This window comes from Schistocerca americana, chromosome 3 (genome assembly GCF_021461395.2).
Source record: "Schistocerca americana isolate TAMUIC-IGC-003095 chromosome 3, iqSchAmer2.1, whole genome shotgun sequence".
NCBI classification, from domain to species: Eukaryota; Metazoa; Arthropoda; class Insecta; order Orthoptera; family Acrididae; genus Schistocerca; species Schistocerca americana.
In genome coordinates this window covers 670,122,821-670,137,372 of record NC_060121.1, presented here as the reverse complement: position 1 = coordinate 670,137,372, position 14,552 = coordinate 670,122,821, and positions in this window count along the sequence as shown.

Sequence of the window (14,552 nt, the reverse complement as noted above, 5' to 3'; positions counted from 1 at the left end):
ATTTCGTTTACATCTTGCTCACGTTATCAACGCCACATTTTTACAAATACATGGTTGTTTTAAAGTTTCTGTAGAGAAACAAACTTGATTTACATCCTCAAAATGGTTATCTCTCATCACACAGTATGGCAGCAAACCCCTCAAAACACTGCCGAGGATAGTTGGTGATGTTCAATTGACTGTATTTTGTTGCAATCTTCTCGGGAAGTGATTTCTTTTCCTTTCTCGATGAGATAAGGACAGTTTTGAATCTTTTTTAATCATGTTCTTTATCTGATCATAAAAACGGATACCGCGAGGTTCCATTAGTGGATTGCGTTTGAGGTAGGGGGGGGGGGGGGGAGGAGCAATAATTTTAATACTGCACGATGGGAATGCTGCATCTTGAAATACATTGTCGTGTAATTGTGTCAATTAACAGAAGAAATTTGTTCTCCTGCATGTATGGCTTCGTCACACCAGTCAGATTTTTTCTTTTTTTTTCTGTAAGCCTGTTGTAAGTTTCCTAGATTTTAATTGCGTAATGACGACATTCTATATTTTACTGCGCACTCTTACACCGTTTTTTGAATCCTTGATCCAATCCAAATCCTCTTGTAAGCATGTGTAAACTGTTGGCAGTTATACGTAAAGTTAAAAAAGAGTATTTTGATTTATGTCCCCGAATGAGAATTCTCTACTTACCTGGCTAATCGAACGCTTTAATTGCAATTCCTTCTTGGAAATGTTATTTGCAGATTCCTCATGGACGCTGTAAGTACAATCATTTCTTGGAAATTTGTTGGCAGGCCAAGATATTCCTTTGCCTTTCTTTTTCACGCCTTTAGTGAAAATATCAATAAATACACGTATCGAACATTACTGCGGTTTATTTCTAGTGTAAGTAACGTAAAAGAGGAAAATTTTTAAAAAGCCGCTCTCCCTAAGGGACTCGAACTCACGGCCCTAGGATTACCGTTCTTTATTCTTTTTTCTAATCGCTCGACTATCTGGAGCTCCTACTTCTGTCACTTTCATTTCTGGCCTATCCCTGCACATAACAGAAAGTTGGTAGAAATCGGTGATGACGAGTACGCTTGGTTTCCTTGTAAGTGATGTTCCCGAGGGGGTTATTTCTGCATCCCCCCACTCTAATGCACCGTCTCCAATAGCCGCGCTGTCGATGGGACGTGCAACTCCAATCCTCCATCTACTGTAGTCTAATATCATATTTTAAAGTATTATTTTCGGTGATACGAAGCGATGATGGGCATTACTAATGTTTTTAAGTATGAAGACTATTTGCTTTCGGGGCAAGTGAACAATTCGTCACCCGCCTTCGATGATGTGTGATGAGTGAAATTCTTCCAGTAGTGGAGAATCTCTTTTACTCATAGCGAGAGCTTAACCCTTGGTTATTATAATAGTTTCTAGGTCCCAAACACTGCGGAAGGTTTTTTCAGGGTGATTAAATTCACCGTTGAATAGCTTTTGGAGATGTATGAAAGTCTGCCGGTAACGTTCCAACCAACCTTCGAAGCTGTGCGGACAAGTGATGGAGAAATACGTACTGGTGCAGCGGGGTTAACTGTTAGTTAATACTGGTCTGCTCTTATGATTAATCTGATTAGAAAATTCAACTTTTTTCTGGGATCATCTAATTGTAATTTTTGTGTCTTTCTAAATATATCTGAATCTTGAGAAGTTGCTAAGTGTCACGAAAAAGTTTAGTGTACCGACGCGGCTTGAATCAGATGTGACATTAGGCGTCTCGAAAGCTTGGACTGTCATCTACTTAACGGTCATTTTTTCTAATTTGAGACTGTCAGTCAAGGATTTGCTGATAAAATTGGATTGACTGCATCTATCGAAAACACATCGAGTAACCTTACTGAAGCCTGAAGGTTCTATATTGGATAAATGTGTAGTCTGAATGTATGCCAAATTGAAAACAACTGTTATTCGTGTTCAGTATTGTGGTAAGTTCATAGATAGCCTCATTGTCCTACAGTCTTGAGCCAATGATCTGACAGCTCACAAAAAACACAGTACGCTTACGATTCTCTCATGGATTTGCGCAAGGACGTGCCAGTTGGGAATGAACATGAAGTGCTGCTCATCCTTAGCTGACTGGTCAGCGGGCCCGGGTTCGATTTCCGGCCGGGTCAGAGATTTTGTCCATACATCATTATTTCATCATCATCGACACGCAAGTTGCCCAGTGTGGCATCAATTGAAAAGATTTGCATCTCGATGGCCGTACTTCCCCATCGTAAATGCGATAGCCCATATTTTTTGCTATAAAAAAAGAGTGAAACCACTGGAATTAGGTTCCCCTCTGATCTACTCAGTTAAGTTTCATCCGCACATCATCCTCCAAAAACAACGTTAGCTGCAAAATGCTAACTTCCGACAATTACTTCCGATCTGTTTGAATTACCGAGCGCCGGTATGTGTCGTCAGGGAGTGCGCGTGGTATATTTGTATTTTTTATACGCCCATATGCGTTAGAATTTGCACCCAGTGAGTAAAGGGCATGATTACGTCAACTGCAGTCTATGAAAGTGTCAGACAGGTTTTCTGGCAAGACGACCTAACTTTTTTTTTATCGAGATAGTAAGCTTAGTGTGAAAATTACCGAACTATCAGCTTAATAAGTCACAGCTGCAAAATACTAACACGAATTCTTTACAGACGAATGGAAAAACTAGTAGAAGCCAACCTCGGGGAAGATCAGTTTGGATTCCGTAGAAACACTGGAACACGTGAGGCAATACTGACCTTACGACTTATCTTAGAAGAAAGATTAAGGAAAGGCAAACCTACGTTTCTAGCATTTGTAGACTTAGAGAAAGCTTTTGACAATGTTGACTGGAATACTCTCTTTCAAATTCTAAAGGTGGCAGGGGTAAAATACAGGGAGCGAAAGGCTATTTACAATTTGTACAGAAACCAGATGGCAGTTATAAGAGTCGAGGGATATGAAAGGGAAGCAGTGGTTGGGAAGGGAGTAAGACAGGGTTGTAGCCTCTCCCCGATGTTGTTCAATCTGTATATTGAGCAAGCAGTAAAGGAAACAAAAGAAAAATTCGGAGTAGGTATTAAAATTCATGGAGAAGAAATAAAAACTTTGAGGTTCGCCGATGACATTGTAATTCTGTCAGAGACAGCAAAGGACTTGGAAGAGCAGTTGAATGGAATGGACAGTGTCTTGAAAGGAGGATATAAGATGAACATCAACAAAAGCAAAACAAGGATAATGGAATGTAGTCTAATTAAGTCGGGTGATGCTGAGGGAATTAGATTAGGAAATGAGGCACTTAAAGTAGTAAAGGAGTTTTGCTATTTGGGGAGCAAAATAACTAATGATGGTCGAAGTAGAGAGGATATAAAATGTAGACTGGCAATGGCAAGGAAAGCGTTTCTGAAGAAGAGAAATTTGTTAACATCCAGTATTGATTTAAGTGTCAGGAAGTCATTTCTGAAAGTATTCGTATGGAGTGTATCCATGTATGGAAGTGAAACATGGACGATAAATAGTTTAGACAAGAAGAGAATAGAAGCTTTCGAAATGTGGTGCTACAGAAGAATGCTGAAGATTAGATGGGTAGATCATGTAACTAATGAGGAAGTATTGAATAGGATTGGGGAGAAGAGAAGTTTGTGGCACAACTTGACCAGAAGAAGGGATCGGTTGGTAGGGCATGTTCTGAGGCATCAAGGGATCACCAATTTAGTATTGGAGGGCAGCGTGGAGGGTAAAAATCGTAGAGGGAGACCACGAGATGAATACACTAAGCAGATTCAGAAGGATGTAGGTTGCAGTAGGTACTGGGAGATGAAAAAGCTTGCACAGGATAGAGTAGCATGGAGAGCTGCATCAAACCAGTCTCAGGACTGAAGACCACAACAACAACAACAGTAAGCTTAGACTATCCAACTGCGATCTCCAGATCCCCATATCGAGCACTGAGAATACTTTTCGTGTCTTAGCAGTTTACTTCACCTGCGAGGTACCCACTAAGAAATATGTGCTTGTTACTAATTTACGGAAAGGGGTTATCTTCGATGGATTTTTTTAAACTGCTCTCGGGAACAAGGCCAGTTGTGGACATCATCGGCAAGGGTTGCAGCTTAAGCGCTGGCAGCTGTACAGAATCAGGACATATATACGCCAGGTGCGCTTGAGAGAGTCGCAGTCAAGGGTATCATCTTACAAGAGATCATGAGGAGTGTCTTTTTGATGCAACAGAAGCGTTAACGTCTCTTCCAAGCGACTGATACAGATTATGTTTCTTCAACAAAAAACCACAGTCATAGTTTTAGACCACGTGACAATCGTCCCTCTTTCTTTTAAGATTGTACAGCGTGTTCCCGTCTGCATATTTGTTGTTACTAGCATCTGTGACCAGAGACTATTCAAACGGATGACGCAGTGTTTCAAAGAACTTGGATCCTGAACGAATATTTTATTGGCTCTAAATAGCATGGCGGAGCAGCTTTAAAACTGCTATAGACGATGTGAGAACTAAAAAATCTGTTTAAAAACTATCAACCTTTAGTCTTAGTCAGTTCCGAAAGACAGCGATAAGCGTCAGTTTACGTGTGCACAGCTGTGGTTGCGTCAGGGTACATACCGTTAACTGGCGTGTTTCTCTAGCGAGTATTTCTCCCTGCATGACTAACGGAAGCAGAATCCCTGACTCCTCGCTTGCCACTAACAAGTGCTTCCATCAAAACTCTCGATTCCCGGAATTCGGCAGTAAAATTAAGAAATAAAACGTATTAAAATACAACAAAGGACCACTGTATCCACTAACAAGCACCTCACTGGCAAAAAGCGAACATAAGGCCGGATCCACACAATGGGGCCAACACTGGAGCCAATAGTGTTTGTCCAATGGATGGGTCGATGATATGGTATTGGTACCAAAGTTGGTCCCAATGCTGGTGCTGCTCCGCCGCTTGTCGGTATTTTGACCAAACATTAAATGGCGTTGGGCCAATAACGATAAACCAACATTGTTTATTTTGGTTGTTATTTAGAAACACGAGTTTGTTTGCCGCTTGCAGTTCCAGATGGGATGTATGATAACACAATGTCTCAGAATCAGTAGAATAGCATGAAAGTTCTCGAGTTTTTGGAACTTTACCAACAGGAAATATATTTCTGGACTCTTAACTATGAGGAATTACAAAAATCGCAAGTCACTGAGGATGGATTACAACTAAACAGCCACACAATTGCTGAATCTCTTTGGGAATCGTACCTGTTCAGGGTATAAATACACGCACATATCTAAAAAAAAGAAAAAGATGGATTATTAATGTAGACATTGTTGGTAGGCTCTGTAACTGTGCTGTTTTTTTTGTATAAGTTGATCTATTTGTTTACCTTGCAATAAAGCTTGTTCTCGTCATTGATCTTAATCCATATGATATTCCGATGATTCTGTAACGGTGGAGAATCCTGATTAATACTTGCATCTTGTTTTAACATTTCCGAAACGTCAGGAGCATAATGTCGTAAGTTTTTGTTATGACTGAAAACTTAGTCGCTGGTTGGACGAGATGGTGAATTACGTCTCTTTTCTATGAGTATTACAAAGTAAGTGATTCGGTTTTTGAAAAGATGCATTAGACGTTAATCCAATAAATGTTTTTGTTCTGTTTGGAGATCTGAATGAAACATATTTTCCCATGGCTTACAGTCAGAAAGCCATGTTAACTTCCTATGAATAGATGGTTACTTGCTATAAATTATAATAGAAGCAAAGTAAAAAACTGCAAATTATTCTATGAAATAAAATCTTGGTATCCTTTTGTGCATCGGTATTGTAGTCATTTTGCAAAATTTGAATCGGTGTAATTTGCAAAATTTGAATCGGTATAATGAAAAGATGATAAACTTGTGATTCTTGAAGTTTTCCCGGCGTACTGAATATTCGCTGAGGTTTCGGGAGTGCAGCCGGATCTTGTTGACTTCTTGCCACAATATTCCGGCTGGCAATAAGTCAACATGATCTGGCTGCAATTCCGAATCCTCATGGAAGGATGGTAAACTTAATTCAGGAGAAAGCTACTTTAGCTAAGTAGTTTCTTAGGCATTAATTTCGTAAACTTGTGGTCACTCAAAAACTACAGTGTATATTCGACTCGCTGGTTGGGTTATGTCATAATCTGTCTAGTCTCACAGTCAGAGTTTTCGTATTTAATCCGCGTAACATACAGTTTATTTCAAATTCAGGTACTAATTTAACCATAAGCTATATACTACTTAACCAAAAATTTTAGAACGTTTTTCTGCTCATGCTGTTCTCTGAAACTTGTGGGCTATACATAACTCCAATTGATTTCGGAATTGTTCAACATTGAACTTATCCTACGTATAGTAAAGGACGTATTAAACCACACGAAGACTGACTCTGAACTTAATTTTCCAAACGTTGTTTATTTAATTAATTTTTTGAATTCTGAATGTCACATAATGGATCACCTGAGACTGGACTGTTTGTATCTATGTGTTACAGTCATTGCTCACGTCTTATTTCTCATATTTTCGGTTTTTGTTTTGCTATGGCAGAATGTAATTATTCTCGTTAAAAACCGCACATGCACCGGCTGTGATCTGTTCGACACACATGCTTATGTTGGTTCTATAAGAATTCAGCTGAATGTGTGGGAGTTGCCGCTTAACTGTTGGCCGGTATTGACCGAAGGATGGCACCAATGTGTGGACGAAGAGTCCCAATAATACTTCAGAGACCACAAACCAGAATCGTAGATATTGTTAACGTAAAACACAGACAATCCGTGACAACTTTGTTGTATCAATCATCTTTATACTTTACCCCTTTTGAACTGACACGTATTTGGAAACATTAGGACGCTCTATAAACAACTGTACCCCTGGGCAGTTACTTTAAGAAACCTACCGGGTAGCTCCAAATCTCCACATACGAGGAATTCTTGGGGGAGCTCCAGAATGACTTCAGTGGGAGTTTTTTAGCCCGGAACTTTATGTGAGGCAGTTAGGAGGAAGATATTGTTATCGTACGATACACAGTAGAGGATGCTGAAAAGTAATGCCTCTGAATTTTTTATGCGACAACTCTCAAGGCTTTTTAAATAAAACAGACTTTATTAATACTCTGAATCCTGATTCTTCATGTCTACATATTCAATTCTCAACACAGTCATCTTTGCGGAGAGTACATTCCTCCCAGTGAGACGCCATTTTGTTGATAACGTCACGGTAGAATGTTTGTCTTTGTTGACGGAGCCTCACCTCCGCTTGAACTGCTTCATCACTATGAAAGTGAAGTCGTCGAAGGTGTTCTTTAAGTTTTTGAAGTACTGTAAGCTCTTTTACACACTCTGAGGTTAGCACCACAGTTTTCTTCATTACGAACTCGAAAGGCCCGACGTCGCACATTACTGATGTCAATACAGTCATCACCGTACACAGCTTTCATTCTTCTATGGATTTCAAGTAGAGTCACGTTTCTGCGGTTAGAAACACGATTATACGGCGCTGTTTCTCACACACCGACGCAGCTACGATCCAAACCAATATGTCACACGCTATAGTTCGGAGCCCTGCAGAGGGCTGCAACTTGCGTCAGAGCAGTGGGAAAGTCGACCGAGAAATATGCATGCCCTGTAATACCTCAACCGATATGGAGGGCAGAATAAAACATTGAGAGGCATTACTTTTCAGCACGCCCCACTGTGTATAGCGGGTGCTGGTGACTGATGTTGGGAAGGAGAGTAGAGAAGCCGCATGCATTGTTTAAAAAAAAAAAACAGCCACTCCTCACTTAGATCTCTCTCCACTAAGGGAATCCTTTTGGCATAGGCTGCAGCCATGTAGCACTGCGGTGCAAGGAGACTTAAATTGTGCCTCTTGGAGGCATATACACATTGGCCTTCTCTGTTTTTTGAATTCGCAGTCCCTCCACATGCGTTTTGAAGCCACGATGTTCCACTGTGGGGCTGGGGTTGTTTGAGGGAAGAGACCAAACAGCGAGGTCATCGGTCTCATCGGATTAGGGAAGGACGGGGAAGGAAGTCGGCCTTGCCCTTTCAAAGGAACCATCCCGGCATTTGCCTGGAGCGATTTAGGGAAATCACGGAAAACCTAAATCAGGATGGCCGGACGCGGTATTGAACCCTCGTCCTCCTGAATGCGAATCCAGTGTGATAACCACTGCGCCAGACTCGCTCGGTGATGTTCCACTGTAATGTGGCAGCCATCTTAAGTGTGAAATTTTCCTTCTTCTCTCCCCGTATCATTCCACAGAGGTGGAGAGTTCGCTGCTAACGGGGTCTTTCGTGTAGAAGGGCGTGAGGAGGCGGGGGTAGTTAGTGTGTGGAACCTTCCACCTGTCTCAGTCAGGTAATCTAAATACGTAATTTAGACCATCTGACCTATCAGACAGAATTAAGGTTGCATGGTCTAAGGATTTTGTACTGGATAGTTTAGCCCCTTTTTATTGGTGCTTTGCTTAGCTGTTGAAGACGTTGGTAAGGTTGTATTTTTGCTTCATTTTTTGACCTGCTGCGGGCGTGCGTTGTACTTCACAGCAATGCAGTCGACCAACACTTTTGTTTCTTTCCGAGCCGTAAGGATTCGTAGTACATTTAAAGGCGCAGATTTTCGAGTTTCCTTCAGCTTTCATTGTCTGACTGCAAGTATTGGTCTTCGATTCAGGCTACTTCATTACTGAGACGAAAGATATTAGAGTGAGAAATGCGTTGGGTAACTTTGATTTTCTATGTCCTTTTCTCTTCTATGAAGACTGAACATCCTCTACTTCACTGGATGTTGTTGTGTGGAATTCAGACACATAGACGGAGCCATGCATGAGGTATTAACGTTGTGAGCAGCCAAACGGCATAAACCAAAGGGCGCTCCTATTTGCATCCCATGGTTGTGCGCCCAACATGTTCGCATTTAAAGCACTGCGTTGATTACGATGTATAAGGCTCATCCCGCAGACAGTTGACATTTGCTGCTATGTACGCGGTTAATTCAAGTACACTAATTGTCAGACACAAGACTGATAGGAAGTGCAAAATGGCTAAGCAGGAATGGCTAGAGGACAAATGTAAGGATACAGAAGCGGATATTACTAGGAGAAAGATAGATACCGCCTTATGGAAAATTAAGGAGGCCTCTGGAGAAAAGAAAAGTAAATGTACGAATATCAAGAGCTCAGATGGGAAACCAGTCCTAACCAAAGAAGTAAAATTACTTTTGAATGCATTATGGGAACAGCAGTGATCAATGTCTTGTAAATAATTACTATTAAAAACAGTCTTGATCACGATTTATTTAACAAGGTGACCGGTTTCGACCACTACTGCGGTCATCTTCAGACCATTGAGTAGGAACCCCTTTCTCCAACAGAAAGGGGTTCCTACTCAATGGTCTGAAGATGACCGCAGTAGTGGTCGAAACCGGTCACCTTGTTAAATAAATCGTGATCAAGACTGTTTTTAATAGTAATTAAAGAAGTAAAAGCTGAAAGGTGGAACGAGTATATAGAGGGTCTATACAAGGGGAATGTACTTGAGGGCAGTGTTAAAGAAGTGGAAGAGGCCATGGATGAAGATTAGATGGGATATGATACTGCGAGAAGAATTCGACGGAGCACTGAGACACCTAAGTCGAAACAGTGTCCCGGAAGTAGACGACATTCCACCAGAACTACTGATGGCCTTGGACGAGATACCCATGACAAAACTCGTAGATCTATGTTCAAGATATATGAGACAGGTAACACAGGGTGTTACAAAAAGGTACGGCCAAACTTTCAGGAAACATTCCTCACACACAAATAAAGAAAAGATGTTATGTGGACATGTGTCCGGAAACGCTTAATTTCCATGTTGGAGCTCATTTTAGTTTCGTCAGTATGTACTGTACTTCCTCGAATCACCGCCAGTTGGCCCAGTTGAAGGAAGGTAATGTTGACTTCCGTGCTTGTGTTGACATGCGACTCATTGCTCTACAGTACTAGCATCAAGCACATCAGTACGTAGCATCAACAGGTTAGTGTTCATCACGAACGTGGTTTTTGCAGTCAGTGTAATGTTTACAAATGCGGAGTTGGCAGATGCCCATTTGATGTGTGGATTAGCACGGGGCAATAGCCGTGGTGCGGTACGTTTGTATCGAGAGAGATTTCCAGAACGAAGGTGTCCCGACAGGAAGACGTTCTAAGCAATTGATCGGCGTCATAGGGAGCACGGAACAGTCCAGCCTATGACTCGCGACTGGGGAAGACCTAGAACGACGAGGAGACCTGCAATGGACGACGCAATTCTTCGTGCAGTTGACGATAACCCTAATGTCAGCGTCAGAGAAGTTGTTGCTGTACAAGGTAACGTTGACCACGTCACTGTATGGAGAGTGCTACGGGAGAACCAGTTGTTTCCGTACCATGTACAGCGTGTGCAGGCACTGTCAGCAGCTGATTGGCCTCCACGGGTACACTTCTGCGAATGGGTCATCCAACAATGTGTCAATCCTCATTTCAGTGCAAATGTTCTCTTTACGGATGAGGCTTCATTCCACCGTGATCAAATTGTAAATTTTCACAATCAACATGTGTGGGCTGACGAGAATCCGCACGCAATTGTGCAATCACATCATCAACACAGATTTTCTGTGAACGTTTGGGCAGGCATTGTTGGTGATGTCTTGATTGGGCCCCATGTTCTTCCACCTACGCTCAATGGAGCACGTTATCATGATTTCATACGGGATACTCTACCTGTGCTGCTAGAACATGTGCCTTTACAAGTACGACACAACATGTGGTTCATGCACGATGGAGCTCCTGTACATTTCAGTCGAAGTGTTCGTATGCTCCTCAACAATAGATTCGGTGACCGATGGATTGGTAGAGGCGGACCAATTCCATGGCCTCCACGCTCTCCTGACCTCAACCCTCTTTGACTTTCATTTATGGTGGCATTTCAAAGCTCTCGTCTACGCAACCCCGGTACCAAATGTAGAGACTCTTCGTGCTCGTATTGCGGACGGCTGTGATACAATACGTCATTCTCCAGGGCTGCATCAGCGCATCAGGGATTCCATGCGACGGAGGGTGAATGCGTGTATTCTCGCTAACGGAGGACATTTTGAACATTTCCTGTAATAAAGTGTTGAAGTCACGCTGGTACGTTCTGTTGCTGTGTGTTTCCATTCCATGATTAATGTGATTTGAAGGAATTGATAAAATGAGCTCTAACAGGGAAAGTAAGCGTTTCCGGACACATGTCCACATAACATATTTTCTTTCTTTGTGTGTGAGGAATGTTTCCTGAAAGTTTGGCCGTACCTTTTGGTAACACCCTGTACATCGTCGGACTTCAAGAAGAATATAATAATTCCAATTCCAAAGAAAGCAGATGCTGACATGTGTGAATGTTATCAGACTATCAGTTTAATAAGTTAAGGTTACAACATTATAAACCCAGTTGTGTAGAGAAGAACGGAAAAACTGGTAGAAGCCGACCTCGGGGAAGATCAGTTTCAGAGAAATGTAGGAACAATCGAGGTAATGTTGTCCCTACGACGTATCTTGAAGAGAGGTTAAGGAAAGGCAAACCTGCATTTATAGCATTTGTAGATTTACAACTTGTATAGAAATCAGACAGGAGCTGTAGAAGTCGAGGGGCATGAAAGGGAAGCAGTGACTGAGACAGGGTTGTAACCTATCCGCGATGTTGTTCAATCTGTACATTGAGCAAACAGTAAAGGAAACAAAAGAAAATTATGGAGTTGGAGTCCAGGGAGACGAAATAAAAACTCTGAGTTTTGGTGATGACATTGTTGTTCTGTCAGAGACAGCACGGGACTTGGAAAAACAGCTGAGCGGAATGGACACTGAACATCAACGAAAGAAAAACAAGAATAATGGCATAGAATAATATAAAGTGATGTTGAGGGAATTATATTAGAATATGAGACACGTAAATTAGTATATGCGCTTCGCTATTTGGGTAGAGTTGAGTGGAGAGCTGCATCAAACCAGTCTTCAGACTGAAGACCACAATAACGTATCTCAGAGTAAAAACTACAGCCTTTTCAAGATCACCATTTAGTCTTTGACTTCAATGAAAACTTTGTCTTCCCATTCCCACTCCGTTGTAATTATTTGGTTTTCAGGTGCTTCATGTAGCTGCAGCTGATTTCCCCTTTACTATAATTTACGGTGCTGTGTAGCCTTGTTCTTAGAGTATTTTATAGCCTCACGTGCAAAGATAGCAGCGTTGCCAGCGGTGTTCGTGCTGTTTGCGATAAAAACGCAGTCACGTACGGTTCAAATGGCTGTGAGCACTATGGGACTTAACTTCTGAGGTCATCAGTCCTCTAGAACTTAGGACTACTTAAACCTAACTAACCTAAGGACATCACACACACCTTTGCCCGAGGGAGGATTCGAACCTGCGACTGCAGCGGTCGCGCGGTTCCGGACTGAAGCGCCTAGAACAGCTCGGCTACAACGGCCGGCCGCAGTCGCGTATAATATAATGGATAGTCATAATATTGGCTTGGTGCATAGCTTCGTAGCGTTTTTCCATAAGTTTAATAAACACAACAGATACACATAACAGAGACTTTAGTCATCAATAACATATTCTCCTTCACTATATACAGCAGTGTTCCAATCCTTTTAGATTTCGCGACTGTGGTTTTGAGACGAAGAACTCGTCGATCCACATTCGGAGCGCATTTTCATCCGGGAAGGAAGTTTCTTGTAGACTGTTCCATGAAGAGTGATGAAGGTGAAAACGTGAGGGCGCAAGATCATATGAATAAAGTGCGTGCAGAATGACTTCCCAACCCAACTCCAGTATAGCGTTTTTCTTACAAGGGGAGGCCGCCAATTGCGAAATTCAGATTCGATTCATACTGCGCATAATAAAAGCTCGTGGCCAGAGGTGTAATGTGGCAAAGCACCAAGATGCACTTCTCAGCCGCTGTCGAGAAAATCGACAGTTAAAAGAAGCCGTTGCAGTGAAATACTTTGTACGACTAAGTATCCTCTACAGCGTCGTGGCGCAGCGGTAAGCGCCCTGGTTCGTAATCCGAAAGTCGCCGGATCGAATCTCGCGCTACGCAATTTTTTTTTAGTATTTGTTTTTTATAATTCAAATATATATATATATATATATATATATATATATATATATATATATATATATATATATATAATTCCCGGCAATCAGTTGCAACCATTATGCATATAATAAGTTGTTGAAAGTCGTTTGTCGTGGAAACACTGGCGACTTCGAACATCATTATGTTTTCCGCAAACAAAGTTGTATTTCACAAATGTTATTAATTGTCTTCATAATGTTAACCACGTATAGTTAACGGAAGACGTAGAAACGATATTCCGAAACGAATACGTATAGCGTAAGTCAAACGTTCGAATTAGAATAGAGACCCCACGAACACAAATTTGCTGTGGCAGGTATGAAATATAAACTCTGTTACTCGCTCGTTACACTCGAATGACAGATGTTGAATGGGCCGAAACGAGTCGCCGCATAACAGCGTAGTTGCCTGCTAACTTCGAAAGAAGGTAGATGCGGTCCCTAGCGCAACTTATAACATTGTCGAAAATCAGTGCGGACGGGAGAGCTTTGGTACACCCTGTTAAAAAAAAAACGGAAAAATGGAGGCGGTACAATTGGAGAGCGATCCGCCTTCACCAACATGCATAAGCAATTCATTAATACACGCAGATATATATATATATATATATATATATATATATATATATATATATATATATATATATATATATATATTTGAATTACAAAAAACTAATAATAAAGAAAAATGCATGGCGCGAGATTCGATCCGGCGACCTTCCGATTACGAACCCGAGCACTTACCGCTGCGCCACGACGCTGTAGAAAATTATTAATCGTCGAGAGTATTTCATCGCAACGGTTTCTTTTAACTGTCGATTTTCTCGACAACGGCTGAGAAGTGCATCTTGGTGCTTTGCCACATTACACCTCTGGCCATGAGCTTTTATTATGCGCAGTATGAATCGAATCTGAATTTCACAATTGGCGGCCTCCCCTTGTTAGTGTAGGAGAATGTGGGTGGGCATTATCGTGGAGTAGCATCACTTCGCGAAGCCTTCCTGATCGTTGTTCTTGGACCGCATCTGCAAGACGTCTCAGCTGCTGACAGTGAATGTCAGCAGTGAGAACACCTCGGGGAAGCAATAAGTAGTACATCACACACCCGCTGTCCCACTAGATAAATAACATTATGTCTTGCGGATGCACGCAAGTCTTTTTGCGGCTGCTTTGTTTGGGCTCAACGATTCCTTCCTTCTTCTTTCGTTAGCATAAAGACGCTATTTCTCGTCACCAGTAACGATACAGGATAGGAATGGTCGTTGTTGTTGAAGAGCCAGTTGACGACGAAGAAGCAGAGATAAACATATGGGTCACCCGGTGATTTTTGTGATTTTGGCTTAAAGCATGGGGTACCCACACACTCAATTTTTGAACCTTCCTCATTGCAAGCAAAT